Source organism: Pan paniscus, chromosome 11 (genome assembly GCF_029289425.2).
Source record: "Pan paniscus chromosome 11, NHGRI_mPanPan1-v2.0_pri, whole genome shotgun sequence".
Lineage (NCBI taxonomy): Eukaryota > Metazoa > Chordata > Mammalia > Primates > Hominidae > Pan > Pan paniscus.
This window is the reverse complement of record NC_073260.2, coordinates 115,126,708-115,150,230: the sequence shown is the minus strand read 5'-3', so window position 1 is coordinate 115,150,230 and position 23,523 is coordinate 115,126,708. Positions and strand designations below refer to the sequence as shown.

General features: G+C 33.9%; 1 protein-coding gene across 39 annotated transcripts in view; it reads right to left on the bottom strand.

Moving 5' to 3' along the window:
- Positions 1-23,523, bottom strand: part of PTPRD (protein tyrosine phosphatase receptor type D) — a 2,308,100-nt gene that overhangs the window by 1,126,364 nt on the left and 1,158,213 nt on the right. The gene's annotated exons all lie outside the window — the stretch shown is intronic.

Here is a 23,523-nt window from a genome sequence, read left to right as displayed (position 1 = left end):
GCTTCTTCACTAGAGAATAAAAACAATCTTAACCTTAGGGTTCTCTGTATTTAAAATAGCTTATTTAATGCACTTAACCAGGGAGGTGAAGTATCTCTACACTGAAAACTATAAAACATTGATAAACGAAATAGAAGGAAAGATAAATAAATGGTAGGGTATCCTGTGTTCATGCATTGGAAGAATGAATAATGTTAAAATGGCCACGCTGCCCAAAGTGATCTACAGATTTTATGCAATCCCTATCAATATGCCAATGACAATACCTACTTCTTCACAGAAATAGAAAAATAAGGTTCTAAAGTTTATATGGAACCACAAATAATCCCAAATAATCAAAGCAATCCTGAGCAAAAAGAACAAAGTTGGAGGAATCATACTACCTGGCTTCAAAATATACTATACAGATTGATAAACTAAAACAGCATGGTACTGGCATAAAAATAGACAGACCAATAGAACACAACAGAGAACCCAGAAATATATGTATATACAACAAATTGTACCCCATAAATATGTACAATTACAATGTGTCAGTTATGGACATTTTATTTAGGTTGCTTGGTCTCAGTGACATTCATTGTTGTTACTCAAAGCCAGATTATATATTATTTTTATATAGTATAATATATAATCTATAATATATATTGTTATATATTATATAATATTCTTATCAGATAGTTCTGATTTAAACTATCCTCTGTTTTCATTAGACTTTGATAATAATACCTGTCTCTTCATAGAATTCTTTGTCATTGAATGAATAAAATGTTAAAGACAAAGAGTATTTAAGAATCAAGTTATGGAGTAAACTGATAATTAGGTCCAGATAATTTAAACTCTTTTAATGTATTTCCTAAAATTTTGGCAAATTTTAGACCTTGCTTTACTTTCTTTATTATCACTATTATCATTATTTTTTGATCATCTTGGCCCTGACACCCCCAAACAAGAATTGCTAGTAAGTGGGAAAAAGCTTAAACTTTTTAAAAGTTTAAAACGCCAGGACCCGGCTGGTTGCGGTGGCTCACACCTGTAATCTCAGCACTTTGGGAAGCTGAGATGGGAGGATTACTTGAAGCCAGGAGTTTGAGACAAGCCCAGTCAACATAGTGAGAACCCCCCCCCACCCCACCCATCTCTACAAAAAATTAAAAAATTAGCCAGGCATGGTGGCATGTGCCTGCAGACCCAGCTACTCAGGAGGATCCCTCGAACCCAGGAGTTGGAAGCTGCAGTAAGCTGAGCTATGACTGTGCCACCACACTCCAGCCTGGACGACAGAGCAAGACCCTGCCTTTTTATTCATTTTTGTCAACAGATTTTAAGTGCTAAGGATTTGTTTTATTATACTTCATCATCTTTGGTAAAGATTTCTTTTATTAGATTTTTCAACTGCCTTTCATAACTATTTTCCAGCAAGCACATGTAAGTAAAAATTGCACATATCATATTTATCTATGAATTATTGGAGATAAAATATGATTATAATAATTGAATATTAATATTAATATTTGGTTTTCAATACTTATTACATGTAATGTCTTAGTAAGCTTTGGATCCATTATTAGAAACCTGTGGGATATAATAAAATAACATCATTTAAGTAATATTTTTACCCATTTTTCATTACCAGCAAAAGTTTTAATATTGTTGAAAAGCAAAGTCATGGAAATCAGATGTCTGGCACAAAAAGTAAATAGTGTATGTATTGGAAACTTCTTTAGCCCTGTTTCCCATTCAATTAGCTCACCTTTTTCTCCATTTCTGCCTGCTCACTTTCCTGTAGATATATACCCTGACCTCACCTCTACTTCTGCTCTGACTTCCTGATCCTTCCAACACCCAACCATGTATTACCTAGAAATGCAAGGGAATAAATATTCTGTAGGATGACCCTGGGTCAATGGGGGATGGTAGCTGGCAAATAAAGTTCCTTCTTCTATACTTTGGGTGAACAATTCTGAGGTGTATTTCTTCTTTTAAAAAGTATCTGCATGATAAGCTTCCGGTTGCCCTAAGCTGTGACCACCTACTTAACTCATCCTTCAATAGATTTTCACGCTCTCTCTGTTTCACTCCTTCTAGTTCCCTCCTATTCCCTGAGACCCAAAATAGGACTACCTGCACATAAGGCCATTCTTAGGCTCTGCTTCTCAGGGGAACAGACTAAGACACTGGATATATTGAACCCTTTAATTAGGGTTTATAGTTAACACTGATTAGATACCTACATACTGGCAAGAATTAAACTCTCCCTAATTTCATCCTTGATTTTTGGATGGAGTTTATAGACACATCCTAAAATAATTTCCTTTAAATGTATTGGTAAAGTGTAAATATTTTAATACATTTTATACTTAATGAAAATCTGTTAATTATGAGTACTCTTATACAAAGGCATATGGGTCATTGTTCCCTCATTCAAAAATGCCACATTTCAGGAATTGAAAAAAAAAAAAAAACTCTCTACATGAAGGAAGTAGAAGTTGGAACATTTTATGAACATTTAAATAATTAGCAGTGTCATTAATTTTACACACCACATATGCATACATTTTCAGTCAAGCAAATCTGTACCGCAGAATTTTCCACACTGGTTCCTGTAGACTTGAGGCTGGTGTATCTGTCTCTTTTTGCTTATATACCAAACAAATTTACTAAGGCAAAAAAAAGCCTGTCTACGATACCTGAATCCATGGCAATAGTATGAATAAAGAATGTCAGGAAAGCTGCCAGCCTCTCTGACTACTTTCCTCACCCTTCTATCCATTGTTTGTGTTATGTAGTACAATGCAGATCTTTTCCTTCATTGGAAAATATCATCTTGCTTCCTTAAAGCAATGTAATAAACTCTAATATTTTTAGGGCAGCGAATTCACTGGGACACTATATTCGGTGCACATTCTGCCTTTATTGGCAGAGGGCTGAGAGGGCGATGTTAAAACTTAAACACAAATAATGAAATATCAGAGAATGAGCTCTTCCACATAACAGATTTTATCATATAACTAAAGATGGCTCTTTGAAATTCTAGATTTTTATTTTTAACTCTTCTTCTTGGAAATTTTTTTCAAAATGTATTATTACTTATTTTACTGATGTCTTTCACAAAATAAGCTGAATATAACTTATAATTTTTGATCGCACTGTCACCAGGAGCTACTGGCTAGATGGCTGTAATCACAATGATGCCCCCTGAGAGTAATGAGGTGTATCAGGTTTTTTATGCCCATGTCAAAGGGTCTGAGACTGTTGCGATTTTTAATATATTTTAAAATTTCATAACTACATTCTTTTCTCTATTATCTGGCAGATTTTTCTGTTTTAGTAGTCCTGCTTGAGGGTTCTTCCATCTTGGGAATTAGACTATCACACTTCTTAGGATCAGCTGAACTTCTTTTAAGATGTAAATTATTCACCAACTTCTGAATCACATTAAAGATAAATAGATTGTGGCATCTCTTATAACTTATGGTGTATCCATGGTGGTATATCTAGAGCAGTGTGATTTGACACGGGACTGAGATCTGCTGCTCTGGGTTCAAATTTCACAGTTAACCCGAGGGGATATGCTGATCCCTCCCTGAACTTGGCAAGTCTGTCAGTCAACAAAGGTTTAATTGTTTACTCATTTCAAGTATTTCTGCTTCTTATAGTGCTGTATTAGTGGGAGGCTAACTCAACAAAAATTCATTGTCTTACAGTTCTGGAGGCTACAACTTTGAAATTGCGGTGTCTGCAGAGTTGGTTCCTTGTGAGGCCTGTGAAGAGAGGGTCTGTTCTAGGCCTTTCTCCTTAGCCTGAAGTTGGCTGTCTTCATGTTTCCATGGCTTTCCCTCTGTGTGCTTCTCTCTGTATCCTAATGTCCGCTTCTCATAAGGCCACAGTTATACTGGAGTAGAGCTCAACCTAATAAATTCACTTTCACTTGATAATCTCTATGAAGATCCTATCTTTAGCGTCATTTTATGAGGTATTAAAAGTTAGGATTACAACAGAATGAATTTTGGTAAGATACAAGTCAACCTATAGCCAGTGCCTACAGCAAAAGACTACTACTATTCATTTAACAAATATTTTAAAATAATGTATCCAAGAATCATGTTAGGGATAAGGGACACAACCATGAAGCTATGTTCTGTGGAACTGAGAAATAAATAATTTCATACTGTTATTATAGAATATTAATTGGAATAAAGTTCCTTCTGACTTCTTTCTAAATATGCATTGTGTGAAAGTCATAATAGACTCCACTTTACTGCTATGAAAATAATTTATATATGTACAGGCAGTTCACAAAGGAATCTAAATGTGTTAGCAAATTGTATAAATCAGTTAGTTGTGTACTGGGCCAACCAAAACATCTATCCCTCTAAGTCTCTGGACTATGATGCCGATCTTTATCAAAATGATTGCTAATTATTCACTATGACTACTACTGGATATTATGAATTAGTATTTAAAAAGTTAAACATTATCTTTACAGTTCTTCCAAAATTGCAATTTGAGAAGAAAATTATATACTAATATTAGCATCAACATTCTAGTGTCAAATAATTAATGTATGTGAGTACTAATTTCTTTCAAAGTATAAATGCAATATTCTAAATTGAGCATAAATGTATCATTTGTATAAATGTAAATTTATATAAACTTTTCTATGTATCAAATATAAAATGGGAATGCTCTAGGACAGCATTTAAATTCAACTTTATCATTATCAGTCTGTGGCGTTAATATGGAACTAAGTCAATATCCTATATGAAATAATACACTCAAATAAAATGCCAAGTAATATTTCTGTGCAATGTTCCATAATCATTTTATAAACCTCATCTCATTCTCTTCTTCCTTTCAAAGATAAGAATTCATAAAGTAGTATAAAGTAGCATTAAAATATATACGGCTTATATGACTCCAGAGCAGAAAACAGTTTAAAAATAAACAAGATCTGTTAATACATTCGATTTTTTTTAATCAATAAAAGTTTGAAGCATAAGAAAGAAATTAGTGAGTACTCTCCCACAAATATAATCATTTCTTAGGGTACAGCACCCCACTTATTAGAAAATTCATTCATGAATAACATACTCTGATGAAGATACTTTGATTTCCAAGGCTACCAGACATCCCAAAGAAACTGAGGATCAGGAGTCTTAGGTCTTATCTAACAATTTATCAGGTAGGACAACTGATAAGGTGGAATAATGCGACAAACTATTGGGTATCAGATTCTGTTTTCATTTTACTCTGAACAACCTGCTGCAAGGAGACTACTGGAAACAGATCATTTTCAACAAGCTCAGCAACAGCATGTGAGTAAACACAATAGGAAACTGCTTCATCAGCCCTTTCAGCTCCCCAGATTAGAGGTGCATTCCATTAAAAGCCAAGAAAAGTGAACTGTTCTTCAGATCCCTTACTTTGGTGTCAGATAAAATCAAGTTTGGCAAAGGGCTATTTGGCAAAACAATGAAGATTCTTACCCTCACTACCTAAAGCCTATCACTGTGAAGATGAAGAGCATTAATGGTAATCATAGATACTGACACTTTATTTGTATAATTTCATTTTATCAATCCAGTAATTCTAGGAAGTTGGTACAATTTTTATCCCATTTTGTAGATGAGGAAACTAAGTCCTATAGTGAGTAGATAATTTTTCCAATGTCTTGCAGCTGGGAAGTGGCAGAGCAGGATTCAAACTTGATGCCAGAACCCAGCCTATTTATGACCATCATCATGACATAGTAAAGTCACTACAAGTCAAAGTCTATACCTCCAGCTTCATGAAAGCAAAAGGTTAGGTTGTCATGCAGTCTAGAAACCATAAAAATCACTTCAACTTAATCTGATTGAATTCTGCACTTAAATACAGTTCAATGAAAATATCATTATATATAAGTATTAGATCAGAATCAGAAGTCCAATCTCATGGAGAGCAGAAGTAATGTTATTGTATAAATTCCTAAAATTATTACCTTCAGCTTTTAACTTGTAAATATTCAGGTTGGAATCTTTATCAAATTTGTATACACACAAGAAATTTACTGTATTTTATTTTTAATTTATTTTTCCTTTGGTTTGCCCATTTGCTTTGTCATGGCTTGTATTTGTTTTCTTCTTCATAATTCAGGCTTATTTACATCTATCAAACTGCTAAATGCGAAAGTGAAAAGGTAGAAAGGGGCAATTAATTTGCATGGTGGGAAAAAAGAGACAACAGTACAAAGAGGGTGTCTAGGAGAGTCAATAGAATTTGCAAAAAAGCAAAGCCATTATTCAATACATATCTCTTAGGCAGAAAGTGTGGTCCATAACAGTTGTCACTGATAACTTCAGATGGAATTTTTAAAAGTCTCCAAGGAATGATACTGGATTCAGCAGTATCTATTTACCGATGGTAGACATTCTTCCTTAAAACAATGTTATCCCAAAATTCTGTTTTCAAGAAATCTATTTGTTCATTAATCCAGCCATTAAGTATTCCATATTTATGGAGTATCTACTTATCTTCTTGTGTTAAACAGAGACAAAATGATGATCACAAAATTGTTTCAATCGCAATAATATGGCATGGCAAGACCAAGGTATAATGATTCATGATTATGTTTAGCACATGGGCTTTTCTGAGTTGGAGTTTAGAATGCAGAATATTTATCAGGGACTACCCTGGGATCAGCATTTGAAGGGGATGAAGGAAGTATGATGGGCAGAGCGTGAAGTCAAGCTGATCTTCAGGCCTGCTGTTAGCCTAGTCAATCTACAGAAAGTTCCAGAGCCGAAATGTCCTGTGAGACTTCCCCTCATTGGGCCAAAATGGCTGGGTCTTTATATCATCATGTCTACCAATAATTTAATATGGTTCATCTTACCTTGGAAAGAGTGTGACCTTGAATGAGGTGTCTCTCTACAGCTTAAGTGATACTAAAGATGCTATTGACTGAGCACTACCTGATGACAAGACTCCAGGCAGCTGAACAACAAGCCTATCCTTGAAGCGGTGTGGGAGGCATAACTATGTCCATCACACCAGTTTCTAAGGCAGTGAGGTGCAGGAGGGTATGAGTTAGGGAATAAGGGCTTCTTAGAGTAAATTAAGTTTGAACTAGAAAAATGAATAGGAAGAAGAAAGGTAAAAAGGTAGAAATAAACTGTTAGACAAAAGAAAAATATGTCTGAAATTCTCTATTGGAAAGATAATGCTGTCTATGGAAGTGGTGGAAAGTATTTGTGTTCGGCTGGAGCATAGAGTGCAGAGGCTTCAAAAGGCAAAAGGTGATGATGGAGGGAGAAACTAGGTGATGAACTAAATTATCTGTTCTCTGCTGTTTATGAATGAGATACTCATTTCAGGAATTACCATGCTGCCCTTTCCATGGAGACATATCTGCCAGGCTATCAATATAACATGTTACACTAAATTCTGAATGAATGAGGCCACTTTAGAATAATTTAGAGTTAAAACCGAAAAAAAAAATCCACTTTTCCAAAATGAATGAATTTGGCATTAATGTCCCTTTTGAATATTTATGCTAAAATGATATCATTATGCACAGTGCTATTTGATTACCACTCAAGCTTTGCAGAATGGTGTCATGCTAAGGACAATTGTTATAAGTGATAAAATTGCTTCTGCTGAAACATCGCCTATGTGATATGGTATTTGAGCAATAGCAGGGGTGTTTTCCTTTGCTTGGGATTCTCCTTACTATTCCCAAAATAAGTAATGGAACATATTTCAAGATATATCTTATTCAAAATGTTCTCACTTCCAGAGCTTGAAAACAAAAATCTGTATGTTCTCTCAGAGTTAGAAGTCTGTAATGCTACTGGTGTCCCCTAATTTTCTTATAGACACAGTTCCTTTCGCCTGAGCTCATTACAGAGACAAATATCCATTAGTGACAGGTAACTTTTCATTCTAATGCGACTGTAGTACTGATGTCTGGGCCTCTGAGATATTCTATTTTGCACCTGAAATTAGTTTCTGTGTTACAGCTCTGAATGTGTGATAAGAAAACAGATACTGTAATTTAGATAAACTCCAGTAAATGGCTTGACTGAAATAAAGCCCAAATGAAGGTATAAATGGCTGAAGTGATTAAGACTGTCAAGTTCTCTGGGGTACAGTTAGAGAATAAAATAGCTGATGGATTGTTATTTATCTGTGCATGTGAGTTTGGGGGATTTAATTAAAGATGTTCTATTATATTTTCAAAGTCTTTCTGAAGCTGTAAATCAAAAGCTGAAGAAACAGAGAATGTTGCCATTGATCAAAAAACCAGATCTCTGGCCATACTGGGAATGTCTTCTTTTGGCGGTGGTTTTAATGTTTCTGTTTAGTGTTTTACCCTAAACATGACTAAAAAGAAATAAAGGGAATCTTTTTGGTATAATTATTTCCTAAAGGATTATTTGAGCCATTGTGGTGTGCATCTGTACATTTTTATCCATACATGTAACATGTATGTTTACATATGTTTATCCATATGTATGCACGTACATATATATGTGTGTGTGTGTATTTGCTTTTCTTAGTGATAAGTATTCTTTCTTAAATTGGCTTTAAACATAAATCCCCAAAATGTGCCACAAGTAGAATTATGCAACAAAATCTGCATCACAGAAGAAAATTGAACCCAATATAAAATGAATTTTAAAAATAGGGCCATTCTATGTCCTTAATATCCATTCCTCTTTAAAAAAAATCTTCAACTGTTACTAAAACATAATGGAAGTATTATGTGAGCTAATTATACCTGGAAAAATCATATGGCATAAATAAATAAATAAATAACAGCATGGACAGGATCCCAAGGGTCAACTAATCTGTTCTCTACTTCTAGTTAGCATTGTGACATGTATACTATTATTAAACCACTTCAGAAACTAAACAGAAACTACTCTTTTGTAGAGGATTAAGGATGGTCACAGTTCTTTGATATTACTTGCAGGGAAATATAAAGTCTGTTTTTGGTCCCTTTGAATCCAGAGTGGCCTGTAATGGTTTAGGCCAACAGAATGTAACAGAAGTTTGACTTTGCCAGATCAAGGCCAAGGCTGTGTGTGAGAAAACTGCCAACTTTGGCTGGCCTCTTCAAGCCCTGGGTTGTTACGTAAGAAGTCTGACTACTTGTCAGAAAGATCGCTTGGAGAAGCCATGAGATCACATAGAGAAGGGGGTAGCTCAGCTGCCCCAGCCCTCTAGCTGTTCTCACCAAGGTATCAGACACATCGCTGAAGCTATTCTGTATCTTCTAGTCCACTCCAGTTCCCAACTGATCTAGTTGGCACCCATGGAATAGAAGTGCCAAGCTGACCCTCTGGAGGTCCTGGTCCTCAGTATCAGTAAAAAAGATGATGTTTTAAGCTGCTAAGTTTACAGTGTATTGTTACACAGCAGTGGATAACTGGAACAAGCTTGAAAGCAAGACTGAAACATGCACTTATATTCATTCATGTTTTTGAATGTATAGGGACTTTTTTGTCTACTATACATAATGACAATTTTTCTAACTATAGTGGCAAAATAAAATCATATGGACTTTATCTTCCTTATAGCTCAGTCAAGAAAAAACAGGATTGGACTATTTCTTGAGTAAGTCATCCTGTTTGGCCAAACACTGTATAATCAACTTGAATTTATTAAATTTTTAGAAAGTTTTGCTGTTGATTTATACTGTGTACCATACCACTTAACATGTTCTTTGGATTTTGTGCATCTACTTTTTTTTCTGAACAACTAATTGGATAGGAGAGTTCTATAATATGCTTTACTTTCTTTGACTTCTAGTTTATTATTTTAAAGAAGACAGAGACCTCATTAGAGATTAAAATGATAAAATGAGTCAGATAAATATGAAAATATTTGATATCTATTTTTTGTGAGTCTTTCATCTGAGTTATGTAAATCCTTCAAACAATAATCTCTCCTATGTGATCCCATCTTTAATTCTCAGACCCAAAGAACTAGAAATATGTTCTGTGATATTGTGCCTAGCATGGCATTTTAGAGTTTGCAGATGCTCCATAAATTGGTAGAATGAATTAACTTGATTCAAATGATTGCCAGTGCTCTACTAAACACAGATGTTTTTATGGATATGATAACATTTTAGAATTAAGGTATAGGAGATAGTCAATATTCTTGGCCCTTTTCTATTATTTCCAAGGAGACTTTCTGACCCCAAGTTAGACTGGGGTAGGAGTTACAGGTAATAAAAAGAACAACCTTTTCCCTTTCTTCATACTACTCTAAGAAGCTCTTTAAATATATGCTTTTAGAAATGGTGCAGCAAATTCTAGTAACTTTTATACTTTAATTTTTGATAGCTGCAAATTATGCCCCATGTAAACAAATATTTGATCTCTACAACTGTTAGATTTATCATTTAAAGAATACATCCCTACTTGGAAGTTAAATGCAAATTGACCCTACTTTCTGACCTATTTTCTCTATCCTTCATTTGTTTCATTTGACCAGTTTTAACCTAATTTTCTTGCTCTATTATGTGTATCTTCAAATACTGTTTTAAATTATTTCTTCATCAAATTTTTTAAAAATGAGTGAGCAACAAACACACAAATAAATGAATTGGCATGTGGCATGAAAATTTGTAAGGTTTTTGCACTTGGTAATATTTCATAAGTTTAGTTGATGGATCCTCATTGGTATCAGTTTTAAACTAGAGATTATTATGGATAATAAATGGGTAGGTCAAACTGTAGCCCATTCACCTCTGTCTCTATGACAATCGTAGAACCAAGCAATCATGCCTCTTACCTACCATAATTATCTGTCCCACGTTTATCCCTGCAAATGGACAACACAAATTAAAGCTAGTCAGTTATGAATGCCATTGATGGATCTGTTTCCTTGAGATCTGGAAAAAGTGGTTCTTCCTTTTTACATTTCTTTCTCATGGTTGGTTAATCCTTAGAGAACAATTTTCACTTGGCACCTGTATTATTCCATTCTCACGCTGCTATAAAGAACTGCTCGGGACTGGATAATTCATAAATGAAAGAGGTTTAATTGACTCATAGTTCTGCATGGCTGGGAAGGCCTCAGGAAACTTATAATCATGGCGGAAGGGGAAGCAAACACGTCCTTCTTCACATGGCAGCAGGAAAGAGAAGTGCCAAGCAAAGGGGGAAAATCCTCTTATCAAATCATCAGATCTCATGAGAATTCAATCATTATCACGAGAACAGCGGCATGGGGTAAATGCCCCCATGATTCAGTTACCTCCCATGATTCCCTCTCCTGACACGTGGGAATTATGGGAACTATAATTCAGGATGAGATTTGGGTGGGGACACAGCCAAACCATATCAGCTTCATATAGATTGCTTGAGGTCTTTATAGACGGCAGAAAAGTATAGTGGTAATATTACTATGGGTGTCAGGAACTCTTGTGCTTATGCAAGTTCAAATATGTAAGAAATCTTTCCTTAGCACAGTTGTACAGAACATTGTTTAGACAAAAGGAAATGAGAAACAATTTAGGCAAGCTTTTCCATAAAGTTAATTCAATTGAATTTAAAGAACTCCACTTTAAATTATGTTCTATTTTTTAATTCATTTGTTTTGGATAAAGATTATTTTATGAAAGCCATGTGGTAAGAAATGACAGATAATATTTTGTTTCATATTTACACATGGCACCTCCAAGATGATCCTTCAAACAAAACAAAACAGAACATGATGACAAGAAAGTCAAAGTTCAGGAAAGACTACACTTAAGAAATTCCCTGAGAGTTACAATCATATTAAGGTTAACACAAATTCCTAAAGAACTTATGCATCTGTCCTCCCAAGTGTTGAGGATTTAATAGTGGCCTAAAGATAGGTCTCTTCCCAGATAAAACAAGGAAGAGAGGATACCTTATGTTCTATTGTGACCCATCTACTTAATATACCTGTGAGGGAAGAAAATCCTACTGTAAGAATGCTGACTAAGCTGGGTCTTGTATCCAAACTGCTTCACACCTCCTGAGACTTTTGTGAGGTTTTAACATTAGGAATCAATGTGGCCTTTGGCAAATCATTCCACACACCTGGAACTCTATTTCTTTATTCAATTCACTGTCTCTTCAATTGGTATTTATTGAGGGCACATTATTGAGCACCCAGTCAATGTTATTGTCAATGGGGCTACAGAAGGGAACACAATAGATTAAAAATCCCTGACCTCCAAATGGGATCTAATTAAACTAAAGAACTTCTGTACAGCAAAATGAATGGTCAATCTACAGACATCTTGCCTACATAATGGAAGTAAATGTTCACAAACTATGCATTTGACAAGGGTCTAGTATCCCACATCTATAAGGAACTTAAACACATTTACAATAAAAAGGAAAAGAACCACATTAAAAATTGGAATTGGGCAAAGGACATGAACAGACACTTTTCAAAAGAAGACATACATGTGGCCAACAAGCATATGAAAAAAAGCTCAATATCACTGATCATTAGAGAAATGCAAATCAAAACCACAATGAGATAACATCTCACACCAGTTAGAATGGCTATTATAAAATGTCAATAATATAACAGATGCTGGCAAGGCTGTGGAGACAAAGGAACGCTATACACTGGTGGTGGAAGTGTAATTTAGTTCAACCATTTGTGGAGAATAGTGTGGAGATTCCTCAAAGTCCTAAAATCGGAATTACTATTTAACCCAGCAATCCGATTACTGAGTATATACCCAAAGGAATATTAATCATTCTATCATAAAGACACATGCATATGTATGTTCATTGCATCACTATTCACAATGGCAAAGACATGGAATCAATCTAAATGTCCAGCAGTGATAGACTGGATAAGTAAATGTGTTATATATATACCCCATGGAATATTAGACAGCCATAAAAAATGAGATCATGTCCTTTGCAGGCACATGGATGGAGCTGGAGGCCATTATCCTTAGCAAACTAACACAGTAAAAGAAAACTAAATACTGCATGTTCTCACGTATATGTAGAAGTTAAATGATAAGTACACATGGACACAAAGAGGGGAACAACAGACACTGGGGCCTATTGGAGGGTAGGAAGTAACAGGGAGGAAGGAGAGGATCAGGAAAAATAACTAATGGGTACTGGGTTTAACACCTGGGTGATGAAATAATTTATGCAACAAGCCCCAATGACAAATGTTTACCTGTATGAGAAACCTGCACATGTACCCCTGAAATTAAAAGTTAAGAAAAAAAATTTAGTTCTCAAGGGACTTCTAATTCTCTATGTTCCCTTAATAAAACATGTGTCATTTGATTACAATTGCTTTGGGGTGCTAGGGTACCTCAGTATGTGAAATAGGCGGAATATGGAAGAACGCTGTTCTAGGGAAGGGAAAAATGAGTCTGAACACACTGACGAAGAAATGTGTCTGGCATGTTCAAAAAGCAGCAAAGAGGTCAGTGCTGTTGCTCCAGATTAAAGAAATGACTGAGTGATGAAAGATCAAGGAGATGCTCAGAAGCCAGGCCACATAGTCTTACAGACTGCATTAGCTTTCATTTTTGGTGAAATGGGCTACTATTGAACGGTTCTGAAAAGAGGAGTAGCACGAACTGACTTGTGTTTGAAGGGGTTCATTCTGCTGCTGTGATAGAAACAGGTTTTGGAGAAGAAAGGAAGGGTATGAAGACCAGGTAGGAGCCCCATGCATTTAAATCAGGGTAGTAACAATGGAGGCAGTAAGAAGTTGTAAAATTTTCAAAAATAAAAATGATCAAATCACATTTATACACTTAGTCAAAAAGCACTTAATGAACACTCTGATATGGTTTGGCTATGCATCCCCACCCAAATCTCATCTCTAATTGTAGTCTCCACACGAGAAGGGAGGGACCTGTAATCCTCACGTGTCGAGGGTGAGAGGTGGTTGGATCATGGTGTCAGTTTCCCCCAAGCTGTTTTCAAGATAGTGAGTTCTCATGACATCTGGTGGTTTCCTAAGTGTTTGCAAGTTCTTCCTTTGCATTTCATTCTCTCTCTCTCCTGCTGCCTTGTGAAGAAGATGCCTGCTTCCAATTCTGCTATGATTGTAAGTTTCCTGAGGCCTCCCCAGCCATGTGGAACTGTGAGTCAATTAAACTTCTTTCCTTCATAAATAACCCAGTCTTGTGTATTTCTTTATAGCAGTGTGAAAACAGACTGATAAGCATTCCCTGGATGCCCTGCTCTACGAGTTCACATATAATAGGGAAGAAAACAGGCCAGCTCTTACTTACATGGGCATGATATTTAATGGAGTCCATTAAGACCAGGTCAGCCTACATTCTTGGTGTAGTTCAAAGAGATCCAGGAAATTTACTGTTTTCAGCAGGGGGATTAAACACACACATGCACACACACTGTGGTATAGGTTGTGATTAAAAAGCAGGATGGCTAATGGATGACGTTGCTAATCATTGCCTCGTCTTCCATCAGCAACTCACTAAGAAGCCAGTGAAAAAAGAGAATGTTGTATCTAAAAAATGTTAGTTATTTGCACAGGTGTCTGCTCTTTCTGAGGAATTCCTATCTCCACTTTCAGCTTCGCAAAGCATGTCTCTTTATGGACCATGTTATTAATGAAATGGAAAAGAATGTGCAAGAAAGCCTGCTGTTGTCTGAAATTATCTTTCCTTCTATACTGCCGCTGGCAATAACTGTCTCTTCTCCAGAATTCCAGAACAGTGAATTCTTTCTTCACGAGATTAAAAGCAAAACAATAAAAACAAAACAGAACAACAACCACAGGGAGAAAAATAACTTACCATTTTGGAATTATAGTTATTGTATTTTGAGTTGTGCTGATGTGTACTGCTCCTCAGCAATTCAATCTTTTTTTATTAATGTAAGATTATCTCAAACATTATTAACAGATTGCCTAATGAATAAGGCAATTCTCCATCTTGTACATTCCTCCAAACCCAATAAATTAGTGAGAAATTCAAATTGCTATATATATTTTTTAAGCTACCAGTAGTGAATTGTAATTGCCGATTGGATGTCACCTGTTTAACAGAAGGTCATAATGGTCTGGAAAACTGAGAGAATATAAGGAACCTGCCCTGATGGAGTACAGCCTCTGTGAAGGAAAAAGTAACTAGTTCATTTGAGTCCTCCAGCAGACCCTTTGCCTAGAACCTCGTCCTTGCAAACATATAGTGTGTAAGCAGGGGGATTCCACAGTTGCTCATTCACATTGTCTAGAAACTTATGGCTAAATGATTTTTGGATGTGTATTCAGACATAACCTCAAGTATATCTTATAGCAGTCATTCTTTTTTTAAAATTTCAATAGTTTGGGGGGTACAAGTGGTTTCTGATTACATGGATAAGCTCTTTAGTGGTGATTTCTGAGATATTGGTGCACTTGCCATCTGAGCAGTGTACACTATTTACAATGTGTGGTCTTTTATCCCTCACTCCAACACCCCTTCCTCCCAAGTCCCCAAAGTCCGTCATATCATTCTTATGCCTTTGTGTCCACATATCTTAGCTCCCACTTATAAGTGAGAATGAACGATATTTGTTTTTCCATTCCTGAGTTACTTTACTTAGAACAATGGCTTCCAGCTCCATCCAACGTGCTGCAAAGGCCATTATTTTGTTCTGTTTTATGGCTGAGTAGTATTCCATGGTGTGTGTGTGTGTGTGTGTGTGTGTGTGTGTGTGTGTGTGTATTACAGTTTCTTTATCCACTCTGATTGATGGGCATTTGGGCTGGTTCCATATTTTTGCAATTGCTAATTGTGCTGCTATAAACCTGCATGTGCAAATATCTTTTTTGTATAATGACTTCTTTTCCTCTGGGCAGATACCCAGTAGTGAGATTGCTGGATCAAATCGTAGTTCTACTTTTATTTCTTTAGGGAATTTCCACACTGTTTTCCACAGTGGTTGTACTAGCAACATTCCCACCAGCAGTATAAAAGTGTTCCCTTTTCACCACATCCATGCCAACATCTATTATTTTTTGACTTTTTAATTAAGGCCATTCTTGCAGGAGTAAGGTGGTATCTCACTGTGATTTTGATTTGCATTTCCCATAGCTATTTTTCTTAATCAGGAATATATACCAGAATTACTTTTGGAGTTTGTTATAAGGAAGACATATGTAAATTCTTATCGTAGATAAGAATACTCTGATTCAATAAATATAGCATGCCTGAGACCTAAGCATTTACATAATGAAAATGTTTCCTAGAATTTTGTTTTCATAAATTGATTGACACAATTCAAAAAACTGTATGAGGAAAAATTAAATATGTATTAATTGTACATATTATAGGGGTGTGTGTGTGTGTGTCCCTGTAAAAATATCTTTTAAAAAAGAGAACAAAGTAATAGAGTTTACTACCAACCACTTTTCACTAAAATAAGTATAAATCAAAATAAATCTTTCCAAATTGAATGTCTAAAATTCAAGAAAAAATGATGGGCAAAAATACTGGTGAATATATGGGTATATCTAAGTAAATATATATATATACATACACACACACACACACACACACACACACACAGTCAAATAACTGTATCCTTTAAAATACATCACTGAGCTAGCAAGACAAAAAGTCCACAGAGGTCAAAGAATAAAAAAGCAAAAATTGTAGAAGTTGTTCAGTAAATGCCAAAGTCAGCATTACCCTCTCTAAATGAAATCTTGATATCCTTGAGCATCTGTTTATATAAGGTGCAATACACAGAAGGAAAAGCCCAAGTTTTACCCCATGTATGGAGAACACTAGAAGACATCATGTAAATCTGAGAACCTAAGGAATAGCAACTCAGTATAAGGTTTAAAGAGAAATAAACACGAGGCTATAGGAAAACACTTCATCTGTCTTGATTTTAGCATTAAATAGAAATATTAAATAATTCAAAATTAAAACAAAAAATGAAACCACAACATTTTAATAACAAGAATTCATGCAATTTTGTAGTTTGTTTCCATTTTTGTGTTACCTATTGAGCATAAAAGCATCATGAGAAGAATTAAATCAATGGCGAATTTTCACTGGAGAAAATGCAACTTCAATATAGCCTCAAATGATTTACCCAGTAAAATGTTTCCTAGAAACATGTCCCTGCAGTGAAAAATTACAAAATAAATAAGGCAGCAAGTTGGTATGAATGAGAGAAAGTAGAAATAGAAGAAAAATCAAACTCACATAGACTTTTTATATAAAAATTAACAACCAAACAAAAGGTTATGTTTCAAAAAAACCCTTAAAATATGAGCAAGGAGTTAGAAAGTATTAAATTAATAAAGTACACTTGAAAAGCAACCAAATAGATATTTGAGAAATAAAAAATACAAAAATTAATTTTAGAAAGTTAGAAGTATGGGTTGAATTTGCGCTATAGATACAACTGAATAAATTAGAAGATGAATGAGAAAAAATTCATTACAGAGAGAAGAGGAGATGAATAGTTTAAAATAAAATAATATGAAGAGAAAATTAAAAGTTATGTCTCTTTGAATTTCTAGAAAGAGATAGCAAAAATAATAGAAGTAATTATCATACATACAGTATAAAAAATATTTCTAGAATTGTTGGAAGATATAATACCTCACACCTAGAAAGCCCAAAATGTCTCTAGCAGGAGAAACAAACATATAACAATCTATACCTAGCAGTTTATAATAAAAAAGCTGAATGCCAAAAACAAAGAGATATCACAAGTAACAAAATAGAAAGGATAAATCAACTTAAGATGTGTCATTTAAATCAATAACTATCATTTTGTCAGCAAAAATGGAAACCAATTGACAATAGAATAATATTTTCAGTGTGTTGATTGATGACAATTCTCAACCTGGAATTCTATACTCAATAAAAATATCTTTTAAAAATGAGAACAAAGTAGTAGAGTTTACTACCAATCATTTCTCACTACAATAAATTTAAATCAAAATAAATCTTTCCAGATTGAATGTGTAAAATTCAAGAATGAATAATGGGAAAAAATACTGTTGAATGCATGGGTATATCTAAGTAAATGTAGAAGATTACATCAAAAATGAATATGATAAGATTTGGGGTAAAATAAATAAGAAAGAAAGAAAAACCACAGAAGTTGGCTTAACTTATGAGAAAGAGAGAAAAAAACTTCCCATAGCTAACTTACTCAGCTTTATACAATTATCACTCTTAAATTACTTTGAGCATTAAATAGAAAGGATTTGCTAAGGATTCACAGACTTAAAGATTCTTTGTGTAAATTTAGTAAAAGTTAAATTCAATTATCAGATATATCACATAATTATAATGTGAAGTTCACATATCCCTAAAGGAAAATGTAAAATAATAATTTGCTTAATATTTACAATGGGAAATTAAATTTATTAAAGAACACTAAGCTATTTCTAATTCAATAATATCCAAAATTTTATTTGCTCAAGCTCTTGAGATAAATCACAAAACAAGCACAGTCTTTCAAAATTAAAATACAGTTTTAACATTAAAACCCCCTCTTTTGAATCTGGACTTCATATGATTTTTCTGTATACTTAAATTTTGTGTGACATTTAACTGAAGCCTATTTTAATTTTTTTGCTCCATATACATACTGGATATTTAATATCCATAAGATGTGACCATTGGTACATATTAATTATCCAAATGGAATGGAAATTAATATTGCTGTTAAAACAAGACTTTCAACACCCCCCCACACAATGCATTGCCTGCAAACTTAAATAATGTTATGCCAGACATATGTGTTAGTATGAGTAATTAAACATCTTTACAAGCCATCTATATCATGTAGCTACATGCTCAACCTCATTTTATAATCATTCCATGCTGTTGCATATTCAGAGGCTGCCACATTTATATTAATAAGCAAATATTAAAAGTAAAACAGAATTATTTAGATTTCCAAATAATTTCTGAAGTCCAAAAGGCAACATAATGTCATAATATTTTATAAAATATTTTTTACCACATCATTATCACCATTTTATTGTTGAAAGCACATCTGTGTCGGGGAAATATTCATAGAATAACCATTCAAAGAAATATTCAGAAGATGCAAGGTTGCCTTATTAAATTACAGTCTAAGGGGATTCTTATTACTAAAGGTAACTCTTGCTAATTACCAACATGAAAAGAACAATTCCATTTATATTTCAGTCAAGTGCAGGAATATGAGGTGTATATGTTTGTTTACTGTTCTCTTCAATAGCTTACAAAAATATGGATATATCTTAACAGATATAACTAACATAAACTAAAAGGTAAGTTGCTTTAAATTAATCTGACATTTTTGGATTTAAGGGAAAATGAGGTTTCAAATATATGTTTAAAGCATTTCTTTAGTGAAGCTCATAAGGAGATATAAGGGCCTAAAGAGCTTTCAAGAGAAACTCAGAAGGATAATTTCATGAGTGCCACATTACTCTTCAATCCATCACTGCTCCATGTGTTAGTATATTACTCTACATGAGATCCACTTCTAAAAAATGTCTTTCCAGTACTGCATTTCTCTATATCTGTCATATTTCCATGTCATCCTCTTTTCTTTAAAATTTCAGTTATGTTCCCTTTTTATATTTTCCTTATTTATATTTCCTGAAAGAATTTCACGACAGATTCTTACAGAAAAAAAAAGTGTTAAGACAATGTTTACTATGTAAAATGAGAAAAATGAAAATATCCATTTTTAAAAGCCTAAACAAATTGAGCATGTTTGAGTTGTTAGATATTTCCAGTGATGAGCTAACAAAGGTTTAAAAGCTGGCTTTCTGGGGAACAAAAAAAGCCCTGATTTGTAGCTTTTGCCCATTTTCTTGAGGAAATACTCCCGGTTTGGCTCTTTTGAAGCCACCAATGTGAAATCTATTGACATGGAATTGGGAAGAGATACTAGCCACCCATTCTTGCAATCCAATGTGAGTTGGCTCTAGCATATCACTGCAGTATTTTGTTATAAAATGGCTATGGTTCTGATTATTCCCAGGCACTACAGTAATATAAAACAATTATGGTTTGAAGAACACATCACAATTAAACTCTAGTACAATTACACTGAATTCCCCAATACTGATCAGAAATTCAAGTGTTCCCATTAGTTCAGTAAGAATTTTCAAGATAAGCATTTTAGAATTGCAAAAGGTTTTGAACAGCCAGAAGAAATTTCTCACATGCCAAAACCAAGTACAGCATACTTTACACAACTGTAACTGTAAATTACATATAGTTTATTCTTAACTGTGTATATCTGTATAGCTATTTTGCATTACACGTACTGTAAAAGTTAACAACATTCTACAAACATTTAGCACCGACGATGTGTTAGTCTCAATACTAGATGTTGGCAAAAGACAGGTGAATCGGATGTAAATCATGTCTCATATATACATATATATATACATATATATATACATATATATACATATATATATACATATATACATATATATACATATATACATATATATACACATATATATATACATATATATATACGTATATATACACATATTGTGCATGATTACTGGTTATTAAATGTATGTAATACAAGCATTTCATTGTTTAAATAGAATCTGTATAATCATGGCCCAAGTGAGAAACTTGAAGAAGAGTGCCTAAGGGCACAGATTTATTCTATTTCCAAAAAGAAAAAACAACGCAAGTATTGCATTTTATCTATCTCCATTTCCTGATAAGAATTTTAATGGACAATGTTGAAATATAAAAGAAGTAAACATTAAAAATGTTTTGTTTTCCTTAAAAGTTTTACTTTCATAAATGTGGTAACATCTGGTGGTAGCATAGATGGTTATTCTGCAGTTGATATTCTAAGTAACCCTCTTTTTTTGTTTAACAGATATATTAGATGACATTGAGAGATGTAGATGGGAAAATGAAGTAATTAGGCACCTTGCTGTAATTCATGTAAGAAATACCTCATTTTTAAAAATATTAATTTTTAAATATATTAATGTATGATACAGATATGCAGAGAATGAAAATTATACACACATACAGTGATAATTATGTTTCTATAGTTTCATGTTGATTTTTATATACAATATTATATATTTATGTAAAATATAACATCATAACAATACCAACAGTGCAGAACATTAACAATCATTCCAACACAGGTTAAATAAGAGATCTGTAATCTTATCTCAGTACAGCTACTCTAAAAATCTGGAGTTTACTTTTACAATGCCCCCAAAAGGCCTTTCAAGATTAATATTATCATTACTCAGCTGTGTTAATTAGCTGGTGAATCATTTAAGCCTAAATGGAGATCCAAGTAACTGAATCAGAAATTTGGAGCTTTCCCAAAGAAGCAAAGAAAATAATCCTGGAGTTTCTAGATTGTTCAATATAAAGGGGCAAAAGCATGGAATAGGTTGTAGAAAAAATACTCTTTTTGACTTCAATATACTAAATATTATACAAACAATAAGCTACTGTGAAATAGCTTTTCATAAAGTTCAAACAGAATAAACAAACACAAATGGATGCTACTAGGGCAGGGAAAGAGGGACCACATGAAGGCAGCGAGCAAGGCATTGATTAAGCTGAAGGTTGTTCAATAACTGCTCCTTAATTGATTAAAAGAAAGGCCAACCTTGAACAATCAATATTTAACCCATTAATATTACTACTTGCTATATTTATTGATAAATGTTGCCAAAGTTAAATTGGCAACAACCAAACATTAAAGAAAATACTAATCCAAGCCTGAAATATAACACTTTTTCCAATAAACTGTTACAGGTCGAATACATTTATTTCCAAATCCAACACATAGAATATAATGGAAATTTAATTATAACAACTGAGGCATGTTTAGTCACATTGTTAAGAACATAACTCAGTTTTAATCATCTCTGTAGTTCAATGAAACAATAAACTAAAGGAGTTAGAGTGGACTGATCTGATTATTGAAAACTACAAACACAAACCCCAATGTCTGCTGATGTCTAAATGCTTCCAGGTATTGATTAGGAATAAAAAAATACAGATCAGATAAACCGTACAGATTGCTTTAGATAAAGATTAAATATAAAACCATTCAATTCCTCCCAATAAGTCGGTAAATGACAGAGAGAAAGAATGTCTTCCCTGTTCTTACATATTTTCATTTAAAAACCCAAATCAAACCAGATGGCAGAAATAATATAGAGTTAAAAATGTATTACTTATATGCCTCAAGGTCTCTCTCAGGTCACTATTAGCCTCTAACTATCACCTCTAAACTTTAATAAGTAATAACTAATGTTTATGGAGTGCTTATTATGAGCTATACATTTAATACATACCTGTATTTTTTCATTTACTAATCTTAAACTGCTACATAGTAAATAAAATTAATAGGGTCATTTTATAGATGGGGAGACTGAGAAATAAAGAGGTTAAATAACTTCTTAAAAGTCACCCAACTGGTAAATTTGGGGGTTATAATTTTAACTCCTGAAGTTTTATTCCAGAATTGAGACCTTGAGCTCTTTACTAAAATGTGATATTTTCAAAAGAAGAGAGGAAGGAAGAGGACAGGAAAAAACACAGTAAAGAGCAGTGATAAATAAGACACCACAATATCACAGAACTACTGTAACAGGCATGACAAGTTTGGAAAAGTATGTCCAAATGGCATGCCCAGTCATAGGGCAACTCTCTCTGTAAAGACAATGAGTTGTCTCCTAGGATCAGTATGAAAATCATTCCAACAGGACAGCAATAGGGTAGTGAGTAAGTGAAGTACTAGGTGAAGTACAAGGGAGCAAAGGAAGACAAAAGAGGAAACAATACAATTGGTACTTATTTACTCTGTTACCCTCCTTGCTTATTAACATGAAGTTCCATTCTGATGATAAAAATAGATTAATATTTGCCTAGACAAATAAACCCCAAAAAACCCTATAAATTCAATATAGTCCTTTATGATAATCGGTCTCTCTAAACTCAGTTCTAAGATCCAAAACCAGATTTATCAAAGTCCTCTCTTGAGCACTGTTATAATTCCTATTTGACTAAGTATAAGAATTAATTGAACTGAAAGTTTAATAATGGCTGAAAAATATAATTCTGTGTTCTATATTTCAGCGATTGGGGTTAAAGAACATAAAATTAAACACTCTGAATATCAGAACATCCAAGGAGGCTATGCAAAAATTTAGGGCATGATGTATTATACTTTATTCTGGAGAAGATTTTATGGGGCTCCATTTTTTCTTTTCTTCCTTTATGGGAAAGATTTCACTGTGATGTGAGTTTTAGAGACATGTTCCAATATACAGTTTCTTTTGTACAACATGTTACATATATTTAACTCTAATATGCAACCATTAGGTTTTTTCCATACATTCAGTCATTTTCCAAGTATCTATGTTTTTAAATGTTTTCCCCCAAATACAGGGGGAAGATAAGTTTTACTGGCACAAATTATGTATGTTCCCCTCTCATAACTTTACCCCAGGGCATTTTTTCCCCAAAGGGCACAGAGCAGTCCACTAATACTATAAATTATATCCCTACTATCA